Source organism: Schistocerca cancellata, chromosome 5 (assembly GCF_023864275.1).
Source record: "Schistocerca cancellata isolate TAMUIC-IGC-003103 chromosome 5, iqSchCanc2.1, whole genome shotgun sequence".
Lineage (NCBI taxonomy): Eukaryota > Metazoa > Arthropoda > Insecta > Orthoptera > Acrididae > Schistocerca > Schistocerca cancellata.
In genome coordinates this window covers 580497151-580517676 of record NC_064630.1, presented here as the reverse complement: position 1 = coordinate 580517676, position 20526 = coordinate 580497151, and positions in this window count along the sequence as shown.

Genomic DNA, 20526 nt, shown 5'->3' with positions numbered 1-20526 from the left:
TGTGTATAATGGACAGCAACAAGAAACAATTATTATAACACTCTATATTGACAGATTAATTAATTTTTGTGTGTACATAAAAGAGTCTACCCCACAACACAAGTTTGTATATGAGTAACTTATAAGATAGGTGAAGGCACGCTATCTTTCTGAAGAATTCATATGTTCACTAACACTGTAAAAACTATTACTGATTAACATTCTTTTGAGTTCACTTTTAAAACTGCTCAGCTGCTGAATTCTTTTTATTTTTAAGGGAAGAGCACTATAGAGAATTTTTGGGTGGTATATTGCACTCTTGTTGTACTGGGCTTTCTTATGCACTTCTCTGTGAAATTCATTACTCTGTCTTGTTGTATAGTCATGGAACTCACTGTTTAAAGAAGAAAACTGGGGGTGAGACTTCAGAAAGCATATACTTTCATAGATGTAAATGGATGGAAGAGTCATGATTTTATATTCCTTGAAAATTTCCCTACATGGATCTCTAGGTGCAGCTCCTTTTATGATTCTTATCGCTCGTTTTTGAATAATAAAGGAGCGTTTTGCCTGACCTGAATTGCCCCAAAATATGACACCATATCACAAAAGACTATGCATAAATGCATAATATGTACACAATACTGTTTGATCACTGCAGCAATTTTTGAGCATTCTAAATACATAGCAACATTTACTTAACTTTTTATTGAGCACATCTATATGCTTGTCCCATTTTAGAAGCTCATCTAACCAAATTCCTAAAAATTCTGTATTTGGCGTTCGTAGTATATTCTGTTGGCCTAGCTTCACAGTTATATTGGGCTTCATATTATTTGAAACATGTCTGTAATTCATCCATAATGTTTTTTTCTCATTCACAAATAAACTGTTGTCCCTGAACCATTTACTTGCTTCAACTGTTGTTGTTTCAATTTTGCTGTTAAGGTCAGTCTCATTCTGAGCTTTAATAAAGAGACTTGTATCATCAGCAAAAAGTACACAATCAGCTTGTGTTAAATAGTTTGGCAAGTCATTTATAAAGATCAAGAACAACAGGGGTCCCAACACCGAACCTTGGGGCACCCCATAACTAACTTCCTTATAACCAGAAAAGTATGACTTTCCATCATGAACTATTTCTACTTTCTGGCATCTGCCAGATAAATATGACTTAAACCATGCATGATCAGTACCACGGAGTCCATAGCAACTAAGTTTTTCGAGCAGTAGTTTATGATCAATAACGTCAAAGGCCTTTGATAAATCTAAAAAGACCCCACAATTTACTTCATTATAATTCATGGAATTTAGGACAAGTTTTAGAAAGTTGTATATAGCTGTTTCAGTTGATCTATTCTTTCGAAAGCCATTTTGTTCATCGACCAATATTCGACTTTTTTTTTTTAGGAAAGTAGAGAGTCTTCCATACATTACTCTTTCTATAATTTTTGAAAAACAAGATAACATTGATAAAGGCCTGTAGTTTTTTACATCATAATGATCCCCATTTTTGTATAATGGTTTTATAATTGATTGTTTCAGCTTTCTAGGGAAAGTGCCAGTACTGAAAGATGCATTAATTATATCTACAAGAAGAGAAGAAATATATCTGCTGTGTTTAATGATTTTGTCTGGAATGCCATCGGTGCCACAGGATAATTTATTTTTTAGTTTGCTGATGGCATTCTCTACCTCATGTACTGTTACAGGATACAAAAACATAGTTTCGGAATTCAATGTGATGTTATGACGGATGTCTGTACTACTTTGGGTTTGTATGAGGTTTTGAACTACACTTGTAAAATGACAGTTGAATATATTGGCAATTTGTAATGGATCATTTATAGTTTTGTCCTCAGTTTTAATAACAATGTTGTTTCTTACTTTGCTTCTTCCTTAGTTACTATTGATCACTTTCCAAACTGATTTCATTTTTTTGTTGCCATTATTTCTACTGATATATGAATCATTATTTAACTTTTTTGCTGCAGTGATTACTTTCTTGTATAATTTCCTATAACACTTAACACGTTGTTTCAAAGCAGGATTTTGCCTTGCTGATTTACTTAACATTCTGAGTTGCTCTCCAGATTTTCTTATGCCCTGTGTTATCCATGTGTTAATTTTGTCTTTTACTTTCATTTTCTTAAGGGGAAAAGCAATTTCAAAGTTATGTTTGTAATCAGCTAGAAATGACTCAAACTTCATGTCTATACTATCATGTTTATCTAGATCCCAACTTGTATTTTTTAACAAGGAATTAAAAATCCTAATGTTGTCCTCATTAATACATCTCCTGTGGATGTGTTTCTCACTTGGCCTAGAGTTTTTACAGAGTACATTATTTATACTAAGTTTTAGTGCTTTATAATAAGAGAATCCAGTGCCAATCACTTCTACAACATTGTCTAGTTTATGTAAGTCAAGAAGTATTTGGTCTATTATTGTTTCAGAGTTCTTTCCATGTCTAGTGTATTCAAAGATAGTTGGTGCTAAATTATGCGAACAAAAGACATTGGTCAATTTTGTAACATTTAAACAGTTGATTTTAAAGTTGAGATTGAAATCTCCAAGTACAATAATGCTTTCTGTAGAATGTCTTAACTCACTAAAAAGACTTCCAACACTGTCCAAAAATTCCATAAATGATGGGGAACAGTATACACACACAATAATTATTTTAAGGTCTGTTAGTTTGCAAACGCAATATTCAAATACTTTTTCAATGTTTTTTATCTTACTAAACTTGATTTCTTTATATTCAATTCCTTGTCTGACATAAATGCATGTTCCTCCCCCTTTAAAAGTTTCTCTACCGAAGCTACTAACCATTTCATATCCTGTTATTCTGGCAGCAAAAGCTTGATTTTCTTTTAACCAATGTTCACATACACATAAAACTGAATCCTTTAGTTCATCAAGCAATAGTACTTCTAATTCTGGAATCTTACTAATTATACCCTGTACATTTTGATACAAAACTACTAATTTTTTATGCTTGGCATCTGTTGCAGTGCTCACCGCATTGGCTGATTGGTGCCTGCCTCCAATAAAAAATCTTTGAGATGGCCTGGTGGTGACACTCTTCTTTTGCTTAAGGGGCGGGTGGTTTTCATTACTTCTGCTCGGGTAGCTGGTACTGTTGTTGAACCTGTTAGTGATGTAAGTTGATCTGCTTCTACTGAAGACGGTGATTGTAGTACTGGAGAAGATGGTGTAGACTGGGCTACTGGAGGCAGAAGAATAGTGGGCTCACTTTCCTTAGTAGGTACTGTTGTTGAAGCTGCCAGCAGTGTAGGCTGATCTGCTTCTGTTGAAGATGGTGATTGTTGTCCTACACACGATGCTGTAGACTGGGTTACTGGAGGTGGAAGAATAATTTGCTCACTTTTCTTGCATCTGCCTAGTGAACAAAGGAAGTCTCGGATTTTTTGTCCTAATACAATCTTTCCTCTGTTGTTTAAATGCAGGCCATGTTGGGTATAATGTTCTCTCTCCAGTGAATCTACACTAATGAAATGTGAGTTCTGGAATGCTTTGCATATCTTCTTGAACTGTCTGTTAGCCTTAATGATTTCTTTATTTACAATAGAAGTAGCCATAAGATCGTGTCTATGGGGAATACCAATGACAATTACAGGTGTTCTAGCAAAGCTCAAAATTTCTTTCAAATTGTTAGTGGATTTGTAAAGTTCATTCCTGTAGACATCAGTCTTTATTCGCATCTCCAAATGGATATTACTCAGGAGGAATTTGTCATCAGGAGAAAAAAAAACTGGTATTTTATGGGTCTACGTGTGGAGTATTAGATCCCTAAGTTTTATTTTTACTTATTTACACATCAAGTTCTGTAGGACCAAATTGAGGAGCAAATCTCCAAGGTCATGGAACATGTCATTACATGAAATTACAACTTAAAAGTAATAACAGACAAAAATAAAATGTTTATGAAACCAAAAAAGTCAGTCCATAAGTTTATGTAACCGCAATCAACAATACTACAAGAATCAGCATAGTTTTTCAAGGAACTCCTCAACAGAATAGACGGAGTGACCCATGAGGAAACTCTTCAGTTTCAATTTGAAAGCACATGGATTACTGCTAAGATTTTTGAATTCGAGTGGTAGCTTTTTGGAAATGGATGCAGCAATATACTGCACACCTTTCTGCACAAGAGTTAAGGAAGCCTGATACAAATGCAGGTTTTATTTCTGCCAAGTATTAACTGAGTGAAAGCTGCTTATTCTTGGGAATAAGCTAATATTGTTAACAAGAATAGACAGTAAGGAATATATATATTGAGAAGCCAATGTCAAAATACCCGGATTGTGAACGGGGGTCAACAAGATGTTCAAGAACTTTTACCACTTATTATCTGAACAGCCCATTACTGAGCCAAAAATATTCTTTTAGAAAGGGAAAAGTTATGCCAAAATATAATACCATATGCCATAAGCTAATGAAAGTAAGCGAAGTAGACTAATTTTCATGTCAAATGACCACTCACTTCAGATACTGTTAGAATAGTAAAAATGGCAGGATTAAGTCTTTGAAAAAGATCAAGAATGTGGGCTTTCACAACAGTTTACTATCTATCTGAACAAATGGCTCTGATCACTATGGGACTTAACATCTGAGGTCATCAGTCCCCTAGAACTTAGAACTACTTAAACCCAACTAACCTAAGGACAGCACACACACCCATGCCCGAGGCAGGATTCGAAGCTGTGACCGTAGCAGCAGTGCGGTCCTGAACTGAAGCTCCTAGAACTGCTTGGCCACAATGGCTGGCCTATCTGAACACCTAGAAATTTGAACTGTTCTGTTTCACTAATCATATTCCCATTCTGTGAAATTAAAATGTCATGTTTTGTTGAATTGTGTGTTAGAAACTGTAAAAACTGAGTCTTACTGTGATTTAGCATTAGTTTATTTTCTACAAGCCATCAACTTAGGTCACGAACTGCATTATTTGAAACCGGGCCAATGTTGCACACAACATCCTTTACTATCAAGATAGTGTCATCACCAAACAGAAATATTTTAGAGTTACCCGTAATACTAGAGGGCATATCATTTATATAAATAAGAAACATGAGTGGCCTGATCCCTGGGGCTCCCCCCCCCCCCCCCCCTCACTGTATCCCACATCACAGCCATTCTCAGCATTGTGGATAATGACCTTTTGCTGTCTGTTGCTAAAGTAAGAGATGAAACAATTTTAAACTACTCCTCATTTTCTGTAATGGTCCAACTTCTGGAGCGATATTTTGTGATCAACACAATCAAATGCCTTTGTTAAATTGAAAAATATGCCCAGCATTCGATACCTTTTGTTTAACCCATCCAGTACTTCACAGAGAAAAGAGAATATAGCATTTCCAGCTGTTAAATAACTTCTAAAGTCAAACTACACATTTGATAGCAAATCATGTGATATAAAATGGTCAATTATCCTTACATACCCAGCCTTTTCAATAACTTAGCAAACACTAATGACATAGAAATAGGTCTAAAATTGTCTACGTTATCATTTTCTCGCTTTTTATAAAGCAGCTTTACTACTGAGTACTTTAATCATTCAGGAAACTGACCATTCCTAAAAGAAAAATTATGAATATAGCTAAATACAGGGCTAACGTGAGCAGCACAGTACTTTAACAATCTGCAGGGCATTCCATCATATCCATGAGAGTCCTTAGTCTTCAGTGGGCATTTGTTGTTACTGTATTTGTGGTCTTTAGTCTGAAGACTGGCTTGATGCTGCTCTCCATGCTACTCTATCCTGTGCAAGCCTCTTCATCTCTGAATAACTACTGCAACCTATGTCCTTCTGTGTCTGCTTACTGTATTCATCTCTTGGTCTCCCTCTACGATTTTTCCCTTGAATACTAAACTGGTGATTCCCTGATGTCTCAGAATGTGTCCTACTAACCAATCCCTTCTTCTAGTCAGGTTGTGCCACAACTTTTTTCCTTCCCAATTCTGTTCAGTACCTGCTCATTAGTTACTTGATCTACCCATCTAATCTTCCACATTCTACTGCAGCGCCACATTTCAAAACCTTCTATTCTCTTCTTGTCTAAACTTTTTATGGCTCATATTTCACATCCATACAAGGCTATATTCCACACAAATACCTTCAGAACAGACTCCCTGACACTTAGATTTATATTCGATGTTAATGAATTTCCCTTCTTCAAAAACAAATTCTTTACCATTGCTAGTCTACATTTTATATCCTCTCAGTTTTGGCCATTATCAGTTGCTTTGTTGCTCAAACAGCAAAATTCATCTACTACTTTTAGTTGATTGTTTCCTAATCTAATATCCTCAGCATCACTTGATTTAATTTGCCTGCATTCCATTATCCTTGTTTTGCTTTTGTTGATGTTCATTTTGTATCTTCATTTCAAGACACTGTTCAATTGCTCTTCCAAGTCCTTTGTTGTCTCTGGCAGAATTATAATGTCACTGGCAAACCTCAGTATTTATTTCTTCTCCCTGGACTTCAGTTCCTACTCCAAATTTTTCTTTGGTTTCCTTTATTGCTCAATGTACAGACTCAGTAACAATGGGGATAGGCTACAGCCCTGTCTCACTCCCTTCTCAACTACTGCCTCCTTTTTATGCCTCTCAGCATGTAACTGCTGTCTGGCTTCTGTACAAGTTGTTAATAAGCCTTTTGCTCCCCGTATTTTATCCCTGATACCTTTATAATTTCAAAGAGAGGATTCCAGTCAACATTGTCAAAATGTTTTCTTTAAGTCTGCAAATGCTGTAAATGTAGGTTTGCCCTTACTTAACCTATCTTCTAAGATAATTGTGTACTTAGGTAATAGAATTTAAAAGAGAAATATATGGGTTAAAATTAGATATAGTGGAAATTACTGAAGTGAAGTGTGTTGGGGAAAAGAACAGGACATCTCATCATCTGGTTACACAATGATAAACACAAAATGAAATAGGTGTAATGCAGGAATAGAATATGAATTAGAAAACAGGGATGTGTGAAAAGCATAATGAACAATATAGTGAATTCTTTATTGTAGCCAAGATAAACATGAAGCCAACATCCATTACAATACTACAAGTTTATATGCCTACTAGCTCCACTGATAATGAAGAGATTGAAAGAATATATGATGAGATAAAACAAATTATTCAGATTATCATGGGAACATAAATTTTGTTGTAATGGGAGATTAGAATTATATAGTAGGGAAAGGAGGAGAGAGAGAAATAGCATGAGAACATGGATTGGAGGAATTGAATGATAGGGGACACGGATGCTGGAATTTTGCAAAGTGCATGATTTAATCATTGTGAAGTCTTGATTTAACACTCATGAAAGAAGGTTGCATACATGGAAGACACCTGAAGACATCAGAAGAATTATCAACAGAAATAGGAAAAAAGTACAACACAAGATGAATGGGCAGCTTTGAGAGACTGTGAAGATACTAGAGGATCAAACAGGCAAGAAACATCCAACTGAAATCCATGGATAACGTATGACACTGCAGCAAAGGCAAAACAGAGATGGCTAGAGGAGAAATGCAAAGCTGTAGAAGCATGCTGACTATGGGAAATATAGATGCCACTTATGGAAAAATTAAAAGGGCTTTTGGACAAAAGAGAAGCACGCACCTGGGAACTGGATAAAGGTAACAAGTAAAGGGTAGAAGGGGAACAGCTCTTCAGCTTCATCCACATTTGAGATTTATAATGGGACATCCTCCTCTAGCATTACTTTTCCTCAACAGGAGTAGTCAATACCAATAATATTTTTCAAATTTTGAATAGGTTAGTATTATCTCAGTTGCTTTTCTGCAAAAAAAAAAAAAAAAAAAAAAAAAAAAAAAAAATCATATAATTTTTGATACACAATGTGTTATACTTCAAGCTAAAATTTATAAAAAGGAATTATTTTATTTTTGATGTTACAATTGATAAATACTAGCTCTGAATGTATGGTTAAAATTGTATTTTTAGAAACATTTGAAAATACGAATTATTTGGTGCACTTAAAATGTCTATTATTAATTACGAAATGTAGTACTGTTCACTATCTTTATTTCTGGATTCATTTATGAAATAATAATTGAAACTAACAGAAATTTATTTGTCAAGAAAACTTGTAAGCCCTCTGGAATATTGTTATTACTGCAGAGTGAAGTAGAAGTACGCATGCCTCTGATGTGATTGGACATATTTTTGTATTTTGAGCAAACAATGTATTTTCGGCTTTGTTAATGTGAAATTTCAAAACACTGTATGATATACAGAAATGTGATAAAATATATTAACATAAAAACAATAGTTCTGCAACAACAATCTTCAAAATTATTTAGATCAGTTCAACCATGAGGACCTAAAATGTGGGAATTTCAGCTTCAAGAATCAGACCCCTAGACAAGAAGAACTGGAGCCAGCTCTACAAGAAAAGATAAGTAAACTAAAAAGTTTATTGTAAATCTTACTCCTCTCAAATCTTCAGAAAATACTTTGCTTATTGTGGACAATAGCTGCAGTTAGAAAGGAGGGGGAAGATTACGAGTGGGGTATCATCTGTGATTAATTAACTAACCATAAAGTTTTGTCTGTTGCAGAAATTGCTTTATTCCATTGATTTTGGAAATTTATATAGGAATAAATTTTTGATCACATGAAGAAAAACTGAAGGCTGCCCAACAGAGGTGATGTACTACCAGTAATGATGGGCTGGATCGAATGAAAGGGAAGAGGACTCCACACCTACAACCAGGGACATCAGAAAGGAAAGATAAGTACAAACTATTTGTGAAGTTAATTTGTTTGTGGACTTGTGTGCTTGTTAACAAAATGAATAGGGACAAAAGCAAAGGTGAGGTAGAAATGAAAGCTGCAGGATCCAGTCAGGACATGTTTGAGCCTAGTGAAATTGTAGTCAGTAAAGATACAGTAAAAACTGATATTTTGCAGTTAATTTTGACAAAACTGGAGGAAATGAAAACAGATAACAATAGCAAATTTAGGGTAGTTAATGATCAGTTAACTGAAATAAGAACTGTAAGGATAAGAGAGATCAACTTAGTAATCAAGTTTCAGACATAAAAAATGGGTTGTCAGAGGAATTAGTGTAAATGAAAAAGTTAATGTTTTAGAAAATAAATTTATTGTTTTGGAAAATGAGTTTGTAGCTGAGTCAGCAAAACAATCAAAGAATGATGATGACATGAGAGTTGAACAGAAGGCCGTAGTGGGAAAAAAAACTAACAAAATATTGATAGTTTAAACCAAAAAATTTTAGGTGTAGAAAACAATATGCAAACTAATGTAACCATTTTAGATCAAAAAATTTCAGCAGCACAGAGAATTTGCATTCACAAACATCTGCGTGCAAACAATAGCACTGTGTGGTCTAATACTCCTATCAAAAGTTTTCCATCATATAATTTAATAATAATGGATACATTTAAATTTAAGTCATTGGGTAACATATCAGAAGTCCAAGAAAAGTTTTAAATAATTTTTTATTGGAAGTTAAAGAGGAGAGACTCAAAAGTGAATTTTTGAATGGCTCTAGAGCACTTGCCTGCGAAAGGCAAAGGTCCCGAGTTCGAGTCTCGGTCCGGCACACAGTTTTAATCTGCCAGGAAGTTTCATATCAGCACACACTCCGCTGCAGAGTGAAAATCTCATTCTGGAAACATCCCCCAGGCTGTGGCTAAGCCATGTCTCCGCAATATCCTTTCTTTCAGGAGTACTAGTTCTGCAAGGTTCGCAGGAGAGCTTCTGTAAAGTTTGGAAGGTAGGAGACGAGGTACTGGCAGAAGTAAAGCTGTGAGGACGGGGCGTTGAGTCATGCTTGGGTAGCTCAGTTGATAGAGCACTTGCCCACGAAAGGCAAAGGTCCCGAGTTCGAGTCTCGGTCCGGCACACAGTTTTAATCTGCCAGGAAGTTTCATATCAGCGCACACTCTGCAACAGAGTGAAAATCTCATTCTGAAGGCATATTCTAACCTCTGTGTTCCATCTGTCAAATACTCCTGCAGAAAGATGTATGAGAGAAATTGGAATACTGTTTAGAACATATTGTTGTAAGAATATACTTGTTGGATAGATTATGTTAGTGATTTTGAAGATGTTATGAAAGCTTACAACATTCTCCAACACGTTTGTCACCATTTGAAATAATGTTTAATTGCAGATCAGCTAAATTTATTTCTGAGAATGTTGATTTTCCACCATGTAAAATCCTCTCACTGCAAGAGAGTGAAGAGTGTGTCAGGAAGATGATATACTAAAATGTGACAAAATACACTAACATAAAAACAAAAGTTCTGCAACAACAATCTTCAACATTATTTAGATCAATTCAACCATGAGGGCCTAAAATGTGGGGATTTCAGATTCAAGAATCGGACCCCTAGACAAGAAAAACTGGAGCCATCTCTACAAGAAAAGATAAGTAAACTAAAAAGTTTATTGTAAATCTTACTCCTCTCAAATCTTCAGAAAAGACTTTGCTTATGGTGGACAATAGCTGGAATTAGGAAGGAGGGGAAAGATTACAGGTTACATAATCGAAGTAGGGGGGACAGAGTCTCATCCAGTTGTAGGTCACAGTAGGATGCAGCAGACTTCTAGCAAATAAATGAAGTGCAAGTCAGTACCAAAACAGTGTAGGAAGAAAGGGTCTCACTGCTGGGTGGTAGCCATGGTATGGGTGTAGGTCAGATGGCACAGAAAAATTAAGAACAGTGTTCCATATCACAAGTATCATGAAGCCAAATGCTAACCTTAGCCAGGTAACAGAAGACATGGTGAATTTGTGCAAAGATTTTGATGAAGAGTATCAGATTATTGTAGTAGGTGAAGAAGGGAACAGCCTTCCTAAGGACAGTAATTAGGGGTGACCTGGATGAAATAGGAGTAGCAACTACACACAAAATGTGAGTTTTGTGGAGATCCTACAGCACTATGACCAGCCATGGGTTAACATTGCTGTGAGCTGTGTGACCACTGAGCTGAGCCAGCTACTGCTGAGTGCAGAACCTGTTGCTATAATTGGCAGATGGGGGTTTATAGACATGTCCTACATCTGAATAGGAGAGGGAAAGGTATGTTGGTTGAACTGTATGGGGTTCACATCACACAATGTGGATCACTGTGGTAACTGGTGTCAAAGAGGTACCTTTTTTAGATTCAAATCAGGATTCAGGCATCCTGTTTTGGAAAACATCAAAAAACCAGAAAAGCCCCACAAAATGCTTAAGAATGAACAGAAAAGAAATATTAGCATATTTCATCAAAATATCAGAGTATTGAGTAATAAGGCAGAAGAGCTTCTTGCCTGTTTGGAAAATTTAGAGCACTCTGAAAATATAGACTCATGTGCCTATCTGAGCACCACATAATTACAAGGTTATGTAAGTTACATATTAATGATTACACTCTAGCATCTTACTCATGTAGAACTAATATGGGAAACATTAAAACAGAACGAAAGCTCAAAAGCATCAAGACAAACAGGTTTTGTAGTGACTGGCAAATAGAAGTATGTGCTTGTAAACTAATAATGAAAAATAGTTCACTTTTAATTGTAACTATATGTAGTGCCCCAAGGGGAAATTTTGAACTATTTATGAGGAATACGGATTCCTTACTATGCTACCTGTCAGCCAGCAAGAATCAGTTAATAATTTATGGTGATGTCAGTGGGGATTTTCTAAAGGATTCTGACAGAAAAAAAGATCTGTAAACTTATCTGTATTCTACAATTTGATCTCAGTAATTAACTTATCAGCATGGTTGGATATGGACTCTGCACTGTTAGCTGCAACAGGCCGAAGATGTGCTTTGTGGGTGCTGCACATTTTAGATTTTGATTGAGTGTTGTTCTTTGGCATGCCAGTGTAAGAAGTGTGCACAGAAACAGCTAAGTGAAAAACCCATGCAATACACATGTTTATTTCTATATAAAAGCTGACTTGAGAAATTTCCTTTGCGTGAGACTGCACATATTGGTTTTTAAAGGTCTAGATTCAATTATTTTACTGTTTACACCACTTCTGCATAATCTTTCATCAATTGTATCAATATCCTTTTGTATTGTGAAATTTCAAACATTCATGAGTGCCATGATAAACTCTTATTGTTATTGTCCATTGTAGGCTTAAAGTTAATGTGCTCTTTTAAAATTTTTGAGAACAGTAGGCCTGTCATCATTCAAAACAGTCATTCTCTAATTTCATTGTATGATTACTTGAGAAATAGGTTATTTTTGTGAATTTTCAATGCTTACAAAAACTAACTGGTACAAGTATATTGGATATGTAACCTATTTTGTAGCAAATCAGTGTTTAAGGCTCACATTTACTGCTAAAGAATACATTACCCCTGAATTTCATTGTTGTCAATGCAAATAAACGTGCATTTTTGAGAATTTTAGGAAGCTACCATTGTCCTTTGCATAATCTATGAGCAATGTGTAACATATCAGCATTCATGATTTAGTTACTGTAGCAGATTTTCTAACAAGCATATTGTATTACACCTAGTTTTCCCTTAAACAGGAGTAGTCTTATATATTATCTGTATTTATCATAAATAAACTCTGTTTCCGAGTTTACTGACAACTATAATTAACATCAAAACATTTTAGGAAACTAGTAATTTTGACCACATGTTTATGTGTTGCCTTAATAGAAATCTCATTTTGTTTATATGCTTCAATTTTTATAGGGAATCAGCAACCTCTTAGCTCAACAGATTAAAAGATAATAAGCAGATTTAACTTGAAGTTATTTGTTCGCTGCCTTGTTACACATCACACTATACCAAATGCAGCCCCACTGTGAATGCTGTTCTCAAACATGGGCTGAGTTGGTTGCTGTTCATAAGCAGCTGTACTATCATACAATTGGCAGCTGCTGTGAATCAGCATGTTGGAAGAGCTTCTGAGGGTTGTGTACCTGTGATACCAGTACCAGAGGTACCTCAAGTACTATCCTTTCTGAGGATCCTGTCTCATCAGCAGAAAGTACAGGATCAGTCATTACTCATCCACTTGATGGCAAGTGGCATGTCAATGGCAGATCTAGGTGTCCTGAACAGGGTCGATGGGGACCGGGGAGGACTCAGGGTGTTGTACCAATCACCCTTACCAATAAGTTTGAGGTGCTGTCTTTCACTGAAACTGACACAGTGGGACACTCTTCATGTGTTTTGAGGAAACCTGTTCCGTACAATGTCAAGAGGAGGCAAATGCAAATGGGTAGGGGTCTAATAATCATCATCAGTTCAAATACATGGTGAATGATGATACACCTTAGGGAATTGACTGAAAGCGACACAGAAGGACATCAGGTGCACTCAGTGTGTATGTCTGGGGGCCTCATTCAATGTGTTGAAGAAGCTGTTCCAGCAACCATTGAGGAAAAAAGGTGCAATCGGCTGCAGATTGTGGCGCATGTTGGAACAAATGATGCCTGTCATCTGGGCTCTGATATCATACCTGGGTCATTCCAGAAACTGGCACAGAAGATTGAGAAGACCAGCTGGGGCATGGATTTCCAACAAAGCTCACAATTTGCAGCATTGTCCACAGTTTTGATAATTCTGCTTTGGTTCTGAGAAGAGTGGAACGACTGAACCAGGGACTTCTTGGGCTTGTGCCATAAGGTTGAGAACTGTAGGGTCCCCCTAAATAGGTCAATTGTGCTCTACACATCAGTGGCTGCTGCTCAGGTATTTGACTGTGTGTGAGGTGCACACAAGGTTTTTTTGGATTAGGCAACTGTCCATCCAATCCAGACAACAACAGCTATAGGAAACATGAAGTATCAGTGTCAGATTGAAAGAAAGGCCTCCCACAGGGGTGAGTATTAAAATCCTTATAGTAACTGCCGAACCGTTTGCAACAAAGTGCAAGAGTTTGAAGCACTCCTAGAAGCAGTGAAACTCACATAATACTGGGTACAGATAGCTAACTGAAACCTGAAATTGACAGCAGTGAGAAAATTCGAATGTACATCAAAAGGATAGGCAAATGTGAAATGGAGTTGTATTTGTCGCAGTAGATGAGAAAATCAAATCCACCAAGATAGAAATTGAAGCTACATGTGAGAAAGTTTGGGCAAGACTCAGTATCAGGGGTGGGCATAAAATGATAATTGGATCCTTCTATCGCCCACCAGACTCATCTCCTGATGTAGCCAAAAACTTTACAGAAAACCTCAGTTCACTTGTACACAAGTTCCCCAATCATACTGTAATCATCAGTGAAGACTTCAATACGGTTAATTGGAAAAATTACAGTTTTGTTAAAGGTGGTGTGAGGAGACATCCTGTGAAATATTAATAAATACCTTCTCGGAAAACAACCTAAAACAGATAGTAATGAAACTCACTCATCATGGAAGTATATTGGATCTAATGGCAGCAAATAGACCTGATCTCTTTGAGGATGTCCACATCAAAACTGGTATCAAAGACCATGATGTAGTTGTGGCAACAGTGATTTCCAAATTACAAAGGACAACTAAAACGAGCAGAAAGATGGTCAGTAAACTACATAAAAAATCAGTTGTGTCATATCTCAGTGAGGAACCTGAAACTCTCAACACAGGACAAGAGCCTGGAGAAGAACTATGGCTCAAGTTTAAAAGAATATTTGACCATGTACTGGATAGATATATACCCAGTAGAACATTTCATAAGGGGAGAGATCCTCCATCAAATACAATCACCGAAAAGAAACTTCTAAAGAAACAGAGATTAAAATAGGTGTAAAACAAAGTGTAGAGCTATAGATGCTGAATGAAACACATTTGGCTGTCAAGAGAGCAATCCATAATGCCTTCAGTGACTACTGTAGCAGAATATTGTCAAATAATATTGCACAAATCCCAAAGAAATTCTGCTCATATGTAAAGGCTATTAGTGGCACCAAAGTTAGTGTTCAGTTCCTAGCGAATGAGACATGAACTGAAACTGTGGATAGCAAAGCAAAAGCTGAAATGTGTAATAATTCCATTTTCAAATGTTCCTTTGCAAAGAAAATTAAGGAGAATTAAAAACTAAACTAAACTCTGCCCAAACAGGCCATGAAGACCCAATGGCACCGGCCGGCCGCCATGTCATCCTCAGTCCAAAGGCATCACTGGATGCAGGCATGGAGAGCATGTGGTCAGCACACTGCCTCCCCAGCTGTATGTCAGTTTATGAGACCAGAGCTGCTATTTCTCAATCAAGTAGCTCCTCAGTTTGCTTCGCAAGAGCTGAGTGGATCCCACTTGCCAGCAGCGCTCGGCAGACAGGATGGTCACCCATCCAAGTGCTAACCCAGCCTGACAGTGCTTAACTTCGGTAATCTGACGGGAACCAATGTTACCACTGCAGCAAGGCCATTGGCAAATTGCCCCAATTTAATTCTCATGCCGCTGAAAAGATGAATTAAAAAAATATATGTGTCAGTGTTGTTGAGAAGCAGCTGAAATTGTTAAAATTGAACAAAGCTCCATGGCCTGATGGAATTCCTGTTGGATTCTATACTGAACTTACAGCTGAGTCAGACCCTTTTCTAACTATAATCAATCATAGATCCCTTGAACAAAAAACTATGTCCAATTCTTGGAGCAAAGCACAAATAAAACCTGTCTACAAGAAGGGTAGTAGAAGTGATCCACAAAATTACCATCCAGTATTCTTGACATTGATTTGTTGTAGAATATTAGAACATATTCTCAACTCAAAAATAATGATGTATCTTGAACAGAATGATCACATCAACATCAACCAGCATTGATTCCGAAAACATCAATCATGTGAAACCCACTTGCACTTTTCTCACATGACATACTGAAAGCTCTGGATCAAGGCAGTCAGGTACATGCTCCATTTCTTGATTTTCGAAAAGCATTTGACTCAGTAACACAACTAAGTTTATTGTAAAAAGTACGATCATAGGGGGTATCAAGTTAAATTTGTGACTGGATTGAGGACTTTTTCATAGGAAGGATGTAGCATGTTATCTTGGATGAAGAGTCATCGTCAGATGTGGAAGTAACTTCAGGTGTGACCCAGGAAAGTGTGTTTGGAGCCTTGTTGCTCATGTTGTATATCAATGATCGTACATACAATATTAACAGTAAACTCAGACTTTTTGCAGATAATGTAGTTATCTATGATAAAGTACTGTCTGAAAGAAGCTGCATAAATATTCAGTCAGATCTTGATAAGATTTCAAAGTGGTGCAAAGATTGACCACTTCTTTTAGATGTTCAGAAATGTAAAATTATGCTCTTCACAAAAGGAAAAAACATAGTATCTTATGACTATAACATCAAAGATTCCTTATTGGAATCGGCCAACTCATGCAAATATCTGGGTGTAACATTTTGTCGAGATATGAAATGGATTGCACATAGGCTCAGTTGTGGGTAAGGCAGGTGGAATACTTTTGTTTATTGGCATGGTACTGGGGAAGTGCAATCAGTCTACAAAGGAGACTGAATACAAATCAATCGCGTAACCAGTTCTAGTATATTGCTTAAGTGTGAGTGATGCATATCAAATAGGACCAACAGGGATATTGAGAATATACAGAGAATGGCAGCATGAATGGTCACAGGTTTGTTTGATCCATGGCAGAGTGTCACAGAGATGCTGAAGAAACTGAAATGGAAGACTCTTGAATACAGATGTAAACTGTCCCGAGAAAGTCTACTAGCAAAATTTCAAGAACTGGCTTTAAATGATGATTCTAGGAATATATTTATTACAACCACCTACGTATCAGTCACAAAGGGATTGTGAGGGTAAGAATGGAATAATTGCTGCAAGCAGATAGGCATTCAAACAATTATTCTTCCTGTGTTGTATATGTGAATGGAATAGGAAGGAATCCTAATAACTGGCACAATGGGACATACCCTCTGCCATGCATCTCATAATGGTCTGCAGAGTATAGATGTAGATATAGACAATAGGTTCCTAACTGATAACGTTTTCTTTGGCAGTGGTTGAAGCAAGAAAACAACTGTCTATCCAGTAACAAATACTCTCTGATCATGATGCAAAGTCTGTTATGATAAATAAGATAATATCTTACAGCTTTGATACTTCTCAGTGGAAATCAGAATAATTAATCACTCCAGGACACATGTTTTTGAGAACTGTTTAAAGAGATGACCCTGGGATGAAATATATAATCAACCAGAGGCAAACATAAAATTTAATCTATTCCATAATAAATTCATATCATTACTTGAAAATAGCTTTCCACATAAACTAATCATAAAAAACATTAAAAAGCCATGTAAAAATCATGGATCACTTGAGGGATTTAACTATCTTGTGAAAGGAAAAGGGAAATGTATCTGTTAGCAAGAACAAGTACAGATCCTGCAGTGGTTGCACACTACAAAAGCTACTCAAAGATCACTTAAGAAAGTTATTGAAAAGTCAAGGAACTTGCACATTTTGTAAGAAATCAATAATTCCAGTAACAGATTTGAGGCTATAGGGGATTTAGTGAAATAAGAGACAGGATAACCAGCTACAGAATATGATAGCTGACTGGAAGGGCTGTTATGAATGGCGAGTCACAGGTAGTAAATAGGTAGTAAATATATTTAATAGTCATTTCTTAAATATAATAGAAAGTATAAGGACAAATAGTTCAAGAGAAAAGTCACAGAAGTATGTTGAAAAAGCAACTCCAGTGAAATTCAATCATATAAATGTACCACCAGCTTCTCTTTCTGAAACTAAGATAATTACATATTCTCTCAAAAATAAAAGCTCACCTGGCTTTGACAGCATTTCCAACAGACTACAAAAGATTTGTTCCCATACAATAAGCCCTGTCACTTCACTAACTCAAGGTATTTTTCCACAGACACTGAAATATCCCTAGTTACGAAAAGTGATAGGTGAGATGTCAATAATTACTTGCCCGTTTCACTACTAACACCATTTTCCCAAATTTTTGGAAAGACATGTATCATAGAATAGTATCTCACCTAATAAATGATAATTTCCACAGCAAACCTCAGTTTCAAACATTGGAATATACAGCATGGGATAATGACAATATTATGGAAAGGATAGATGCTATTCAATACTAGAGAAGGAAAGTTGCTACTCACCATATGGCGGAGATGCTGAGTCGTTTTAGGCACAATAAAAAGATTCACACAATTAAAGCTTTTGGCTATTAAGGCCTTTGTCAGCAGTACACACACACACACAACTACAGTGCCAGACTGTGAGAAGTAGCACATGATTGTAGAAGTGAACTGGGTGGTGGGGATAAGGAAGAGGCTAGGGCAGGGAGGGGGAGGGATAGCTATGTAGGGATGGGGGATGGTAAAGTGCTGCTTATGGGAGCATACAGGGACAAGAAGGGGAGAGGGTAGGGCAGCTAGGTGCAGCCAGGAGGTTAGATGGGGGAGGGGGTGTGAGGGGTGGGGGGAGGAGGGGGCATGGAAAAAGAGAGAAGTAAAAAGACTGTGGGTGTGTTGATGGAACAGAGGGCTGAGTGGTCCTGGAATCAGAACAGGGAAGGAGATAGGTGGGTAAAGGACAATGACTAACAAAGGTTGAGGCCAGGAGGGTTACGGGAATGTAGAATATATTGTAGGGTGAGTTTCCACCTGTGCAATTCAGAAAAGCTGGTGCTTGTGGGAAGGGTACAGATAGCACAGGTTGTGAAGCAGTTACTGAAATGGAGAATGCCATGTTGGACAGGGTGCTCAGCGAATGGATGGCCCAGCTGTTTCCTGGCCACATTTTTTTGATGGCCATTCAAGTAGACAGACAGCTTCTTGGTTGTCATGCCCACGTAGAATGTAGCATGGTGGTTGCAGCTTAGCTTGTAGATCACATAACTGTCTTCACAGGTAGCTCTGCCTTTGACTGAATAGGTGATGCTTGTGGCTGGTCTGGAGCTGTTGGTGGTGGGAGAATGTATGGACTGGGTTGTGTAAGGATGAACAAGGATAGCTCAGGTGGGCAGCAGAATGCTACTGTGGGAGGCGCGGGAAGGATAGTGGGTAGGACATTTCTCAATTCAGGGCACAATAAGAGGTGGTTGAAATCCTGGCGGAGAATGTGATTCAGTTGCTCCAGCCCAGGGTGGTATTGATTCACATGGGGAATGTTCCTCTGTTGCCGAGGAATGGTCCTGTGTGGCCAGACCATGGGACTTTGGGAAGTGGTGGGTGACTGGGTAGGTAAGGCACAGATGACCTAGTTTTGTACAAGGTTGGGAGGGTAACTACCCTGCACCCACCCCCTTGCCTCATGGCTCATATTCCTGTAATAGAACTAGATGCAAGACCTGTCTCATATGTCTCATATCAAATAGGGCTAAAGCATGAGTAGGTTTAATAATGAATAGGAAAATAGGAATGCAGGTAAGCTACTACAAACAGCATAGTGAACGCATTATTGTGCCAAGATAGATATGAAACCCACGCCTACCACAGTAGTACAAGTTTATATGCCAAATAGCTCCGCAAATGATGAAGAGATTGACGAAATGTGTGATGAGATAAAAGAAATTATTTGGATAGTAAAGGGAGACAAAAATTTAATAGCCACGGGGGGACTGGAATTCAACAGTAGGAAAAGGAAGAGAAGGCAAAGTTGTTGGTGAATGTGGAATGGGGGTAAGGAATGAAAGAGGAAGCTGCCTTGTAGAATTTTGCACAGAACATAACTTAATTATAGCTAACTCTTGGTTTAAAAATCTTGAAACAAGGTTTTATACTTGGGAGAGGCATGGGAGACACTGGAGGGTTTCAGATAGATTATATAATAGCAAGACAGATATTTAGGAACCAGGTTTTAAATTGTAAGACATTAATTGTTAATGACAAAAAAAAAAAACAGTTTGGATGAATTTCAGACATGTAACAAACAAAGTAAAATCTGATCTAATGGTAAAATTTGGGCAGTTTAAGATAGAGAAAACCCCCCATACTAAATTTTTAGGATTATGGATAGATGAATATTTAATGTGGGAGAAACACACAGAAATGTTAAACAAAAAAATTAAGTCAGTATTGTTATACAGTATAATTAGAATATTAAAAAATTCCTGTAGTGTTAATGCAGTGTTATATTCATACTTTGCACTCATACATAGCACACTAATATATGGTATCATATTTTGGGGGAATACCAGTTTGGCCAAACACTCGTTTGTGCTTCAAAAGAGGGCAATAAGGATAATCAGAGGTATGACACACAGAGAATCATGTAAAAAAGTTTTCAAGGAACTACAAATCACGACTCTACCATGTATTTATATTTATGAAAGTATATGTTTCATGAAGGCACACCAGGAACATTCTTTGTTAAACAGTCAAGTTCATAACTACAAAACAAGACATAGAGACGACTTTCATAGAGAAAGTCACACAAAAGCTATGTATCAAAAAAGTGTTCTTTATCAGCCAAAATACTTATTTAGTGCACTACCAAAGGAAATTAAAAGTATACCAAAATTCCACATATTCAAAAAAGAACTTAAAAAATGTTAATTAGCAA